A 6,605-nucleotide genomic window follows, 5' to 3' on the forward strand; every position below is an offset into this window, starting at 1 on the left:
AAATATGCAAATCCAAGCAGAAGTGTTCAAGAACTTCTGGGGTATATACAGTGATGTCCTGGAGTCAGCATGTACCAATTCATGAGAGCCTATGGCTAAATTTTCAGGAATTTTGCAATCCACAGTTTTTAAAAATGCACATTACAAAACAATAAATTATATAAGCTTACAATTAAGTTTCATTTTTAAAAAAGAGCATTGAATACTTAAAATTTAACACTTCAAATTATAAATTTTACTATTATCCTGTGCTCTTGGGGTTTTCTGAGGTTTTTACACCTACTCTTATCTGTACGGTGGAAATACGATAATGCTGTATGACTGCACATCTCTGCCCAACTCCATGTTCAGTGACATCATGTCAATAGTTTGGAATTGGTCAAGGTGGGAGTATTTACAACATAGAAATTGGCAAATGCTACAAATCACGCTTGGTTTCTTGTTTTGTTGTCTGTCTAGACTTAAAAATGTAATAAGGTAGAGTGAGCTGGAAAAGTCCAGTAGCTGGCCCAAAGTTACAGCACGAGTAAGAGCCACGTTTTAATCCTGGACTGTTTTTCTCCACATTCATGGAACTTAGCCAGATTTTATCCCAATAGAATCACACAGGCCTGAGACAGGATCAGCCTTATGTTTGAGTAAGCAAGGAGGCTAATTCTAATAGGACCTGAGAATCTCATCGTGGTCTATGAGCCTCCAAATATAGCCCCATGTTTCTTCAACCACATTCACCTGTCTCCTACCTGTCTGTTCACCATTCTTTACCTGACTTGATATTCCCACCATCAGTCTTATTCTGGGTAACTGCTGTTGTCTTACATTTTTTAAATGTACTCATAGTGGGGCAGGGGTCAGGGTCTGGGATGTGGGTGGACATTTCTCTGCTAGGGAAGAATTCTCGTCAGGCCTCTTCTCGCTAAGCAGCTTCACATGAATCTATGTATTACTTACTTCTTTAAAAGCTGCAGAGACTGATTCTAAGGCTTTAAACTGTATGGAAATACATTCATGAGTGAAAGTGAGGTTGCTAGGAGTGGGAGAGGGGGTGCAAATGCACGAACTCAGGGTTATAGGTCTTAGTTGGATGAAGTGAGGCAGGCCCCTTCGGAGGAGTCACTGATGAAACTCCTGAAGAAAATGGACAGGGAATGAAGTAAGGAAATAGAAGTGGTGGGGTGCCTACACTCAACTTTGCAAACCTTACAGTTTTAATTGGGGCAGAAAGATTATAAAATGCTTCTAGGCTGAGGTCCTCTGGGTTCAGGTGGGTAGAAACTTCCACTAGCATACAGAGGGTCCATATTCCTTATTCTGGCTTCTGGAGCCCTGGCTTTTATATTCTCTCTTTGATCATTTTTTTTTTTAACTTTCCCCTAATTTTTGTCTTTGATCTAATTAACCTTCCTATTTCCCCACCAACAAGGCAAGACTCTCCAAGGGCCAGCATATTCCTATATTTAAGATGTGTCAACTATTAGTAAAAGTTCAATCAATACATGTATAGGCTATCAATTACTATTTTGATGGCATCAGATTTTTTTAATTCATTTGACTTAATTGGATAATCATCTGACCAAATTTTCTGGTTGTTTTGATACCAGGCAGGCATATTCAAATAATGTTATCAATTATCTCTTATCTGCTTTTTTTTTTTTCAGACTGAATTGTCCTGATACCTGTAACTCCTATGCCTAGAAAGTATATTCTGGTGTCTCACTTATTTTCCTTGCATTCCTGTGAACTTACTCACAATATTCACATCCTTCATGTTTGGGACATCAAACTTTAGGCAAGTCTATATGATGCAAAATTCCCACATAATAAAAAGGCTAAAAATCAGATATTTCCAAATACATGTACTCTGGGTATGTGTGTATGCACATGTGTATATGTGTATGTTTATACAGATATATTTGACATTGTAGAAATAGAGCATCTGGTATTTTCATCCAGATGTTTGACATTATGTAGTTACTATAATCCAGCCAGCTGTGTGCTTTAGGTCACTTTTTTTTTCTTTTTTGTTCATTGATGAGTATAACATGCAGATAATCAAAAGAGTTGTTGCAATCATGACAGAGTACATCTATCATTTCTCCTTGATCTACCATATTAGATTAGCTTAAAAGGATTTGGTTTTAAGTAGGACACATTAGTCATTATCCACTAAGTACCTTCTTGTCTTCAAGTTATTTGCAAATTGATTATATCAGGGTTTCTGCCAGTATTTTCTTAAGTATCCAAGTGAAGGTTACTTGTCTGTTCTTCTTGTTATATGACTCGTGACTTCATTTAGTCCTCTACTGGTGACAGATTTCCCTGTTAACACTTCAAGATAAAACCTTTAGGGAACCTGACATATGAATAAAAAGAATGCATTAAAACCAAAGTTGGTGGAGTTGTGGCTATTATTAGAGTTCTACATATGAAATTCTGCCAGTATTTCAAATGCATACTGAATGCTTAAAATTACCATGGCCATTCTTAGTTGTGTATTTAATATCAGACTTAGGAGCAAGATTGTGACAGATTCTCAGTTTACTACTTTTTACAACCACGAAACATGGTGGACTTTGCAATTTTTTTAAGTGACAATGACCTAGAAGTGGAAAATTATATATATAATTATATATCATATAATATTATATAATAATTATATAATTATATAATATTATTATATATTTATATTATATATATATTTATATTATATAATTATATAATATTATATATTATATATAAGGACCAAAAAGTGGAAAATTATAATAATTTCTAAAGTTTTTCACTTTATATATAGATTAAATTATATATAACAAAGTCAATGTCATTTCATGAGTGGTATGATTTGATACACAATAATATGTTATCTCCTAAGATAAGTGTCTGCACTTAAAAATTAAGTTAATTTTACATAGTGATTTATCTGGAAGAAAGCATGGTATAAAAGGAATAGGAATGGACTTAGGCATCCCATAGACCTGGTTTGAGTTTCAGCTGGCCCACCTATAAGCTGTGTGACCTTCGACAAGTAACTGAAGCTCTTGAAACCTCAGCTTCTTCATCAATAAGTGAGGGTGGTATTACCTATCTCATCAATTTGTAATGAGCTTAAAGGATATAACATATTTAAGTTCACAATATCTGACACAGAGTAACTGATAAGCCAACATTAGGATTCTAAAGATTCATAGGTTTTTTTTTTTATTATTATGTTATGTTAGTCACCATACAATACATCATTAGTTTTTGATGTAGTGACACATGAAAAGGTTCATAGGTTTTCTGAAGAGGGATGAGAACTATGATGGGAAAATCTGCCAAACCATTTTAACAATGGCTTGCTCATTTCGTTAGCACAGGGTCAATGTGATGGCATGTGAATCACCTTTATGTGGTTTCTGGGACATAGTCATGTCCAGTTTGATGAAGTCAGATTAACATTGTATTATTGGTGTTATCAGATTAGGCAGAACTACCCACATAGGAGAGTTATACTACATACATAAGCTCTAAGATTACTTTTAGACATGGATCAAACAGTATTCAGAGGTAGGAAGGGTAGGAGCTGGGATGAAGGAAGGATGGTCCTGAAATATAAATTTAAGATTTTCACTAAAATAAAGATCATCAAGAAATGTTTTCACCACCTATATCTTTTTCTAAAATCCATATGAAAAAAATATCAGTATCTCTAGGTTTCTGCCATATGGGATCTGAATAATTTTTGCTATAATGAAGATCCTATTATCATTCAATAGGTGAGTAAAGTTTCTTTTGTTCCAGAAACTATTTGTGAGCACCTACTGTATACTAGGGGGAAGATAAATGTGCTTGAGAAACAGTCATAGACATTTAACCTCAATTCAATATATTATAAAAATAACTTTCTACTGTAAAATATAATTACAAGATACTGTGTTCAACTAGAAGTGATTACTCTGTATACAAGGACTTCTCAGAGAGGCATTATATGAGATAAATTTTGAAGAACGAGTAAGAGTTCACCAAGTTCACCAAGACCATGTTGTACGACTCCAATAAGCAGTACCATCATGTTATATATAAATGGAGACCCCTGAGTTTGTGTTCCTGGGAAACTCTTTTGTATATCAGTTAGGATGCCTTCAGATGCAAGTAAACAGAACATTACAGAAAATGGCTTAATTAATAGAAGGTTTTAGGGGCGCCTGGGTGGCTGAGTCAGTTAAACGGCTGCCTTTGGCTCAAGTCATGATCCTAGGGTCCTGGGATCTAGACCCACAGCATCGGGCTCCTTGCTCAGCAGGGAGTCTGCTTCTCCCTCTCCCTCTGCCCCTCTCCCCACTCATGTTCTCTCTCTCTCAAATAAACAAATAAAATCTTTAAAACAAATTAATAGAAGGTTTTATTTTCTCAAAATCTAAAAGAAGTGGTCCTGAGGTGGTTCAGGTGCATGGCTATTTCAGTCAAGATCTTCCATGATTTCACTCTATTGTGGTCAGCATGTTGGCTTCTGTCCTTGGGCTTACCACCAGATGGTCATAAGATGGTTTCTAAAGTTCCAGAATACTATCCAAAATACAGGAAGAAAATGGAGCAGGTGAGAACACTCCTTGAATGTATCTTAATTTTATTTTTTAAAGGGAAGAAAATCCTTCACAGATGTCATCCAGATGTTACTCTTACACCTCATAGGCCAGAACTTACAAATAACTAGTATCAGTTACAAGAGAGATTGAGAAGGCAAGTAAGTTTTTTTTAACCTCTATTGTGCAAAGCACTCTCTACTAGGAGGAAAAAAATAAAGAAAAGGAAAGCTCTTGCATAGGCAACCCACAGTGTCTCCAGGCTATTTTAAGGTGAAAAGAGTTTAGGCTTTTAGTCTCCAGAACTAGACACTTTGACAAATATTAAGGTTTTCTTGTCAGTGTCTGCTAAAACTATACTTAGGTTCTAATAACTTCTAGTATTATTCTTCCCTTTCTCAAGAGTAGTATGCTTCAGCTAAACATCCTCTTTTTATTCTACCAAAATTACCTATGAGATAGGTATTATTACAGTTAATAACTGCAGAGGAGAAAACTGGGGCAAAGAGGGGTAAAGCAACATAGCCAGCAAGTAATTAAATAATGAAACCCAGAAATAGTCCCAGGTCTCCTGACTCTGAGACCAATCTTTTTTTTCTGTGATGTCTTAAATGTTTATATTTTCACATTATTTTCATATATATGTATTATGTTTATACTTTCAAGTATGATATTATGGTATAAAATGATAAAGGATGATATAGTATTTTAATTATATACAGTATGATACAGTTTAGTACTATAACAAAGAATAATAGTTAATCTCTGCCATATTTCAAACTATTATAGCCCAAGATAGACTAATCAGCTTCATGGGAATTATTCATTATAGGCTTAAAGGTAGTTCTGTTCAATAGGGCACGCTCTGTTCCAGGAGCCCATCATCTTCCCAGTACAGCCTGAGAGAAATAAAAAAGTTGGTTCTCACTCCAAAAGTAGAAGAGTTCGGGAAATGACCTGGGTATGAGGGCAACCAAGCATAAGAAAGGTGATTTGAAAAGCAAGAACTCTACATTCCTTGGACCTCTTTCCCTCCTTTTGTCCTCTAGTTTGCATCTGTCCATGGGGAGTAACAAAAATCACCAGCAAATCAAAGGAACACGTTGTGCCAAGAGATAAGATGAGCCTTGAAAAGCCCACAAGGAGCTAAGATGTGTTTCACCCCTGGCAAAGAGACTGCATGGGCCATTTGAAAACTCTCTGAGATGGACTCTACACTCAAGATCAATAGATTTAATACCCGATAGCACCAGCCATGGTCGTCATGGTGAGCAAGTCTCTGGCTATAATTATAAGGTTCGGCTGGATGTAATGCAGGGAGAAATTCTTTATGAACAAAACAGGTTTGGCACCCTTATAAAGCTCGTACGCAGCATATTTCTCAGTCAGGGACAATTCAAAAGATGGTGCCTTTGAAGATAAAGTAGAAACCAGAGTAACTAGGTCATTTCATTCTGGGGTTTTCAAAAACTATTCTAAATCAGGCTAGGTTCTAAATAGTTCCCAATGTCTGTAGCTATAATTCTGGACTGTGGCTGAGTATTTACTTGACCTCATTTTCCAACATAAAGAATCATCTATTAGACAAGTAAAAATAGAATTTCCCCAAAGCAAGCACACTTTGGTCAGGGAAGAACCCATTCGAGTGGAACCCTGTAGCAAAGCATTTAAGGAATGGGAGAGGTCAATGACAGAGCTTCCCTAAAACGTTATCATGTATTTTTAAAAAGAGTGTGCCAAAAGAAGTGATAGAATGTCATGTTTCTGAGTCATAGGCTGTTTAGTATGCTTTGATCATGCAGATTATTGTGCAGTTGCTCAAAAAAACTGTTTCAGGATAGGCAGTTGAGCTTTTTGACTGAACCATATATACTCTGAAAATTCAAAGATTATATAAAGCCTACAGATTGGTGGCAAGCCCCAGAAATAGAGCAAATGGTTGATGTGGCTTTTTAAATTAAACTTTCTATTTTTGAAATAACTGTAGCTTCTTCTGCAATTGTAAGAAATAAGAGAGAGATAGAGTACTCTTGATCCAGTTTC

The sequence above is a fragment of the Halichoerus grypus genome, chromosome 4 (genome assembly GCF_964656455.1).
Source record: "Halichoerus grypus chromosome 4, mHalGry1.hap1.1, whole genome shotgun sequence".
NCBI classification, from domain to species: Eukaryota; Metazoa; Chordata; class Mammalia; order Carnivora; family Phocidae; genus Halichoerus; species Halichoerus grypus.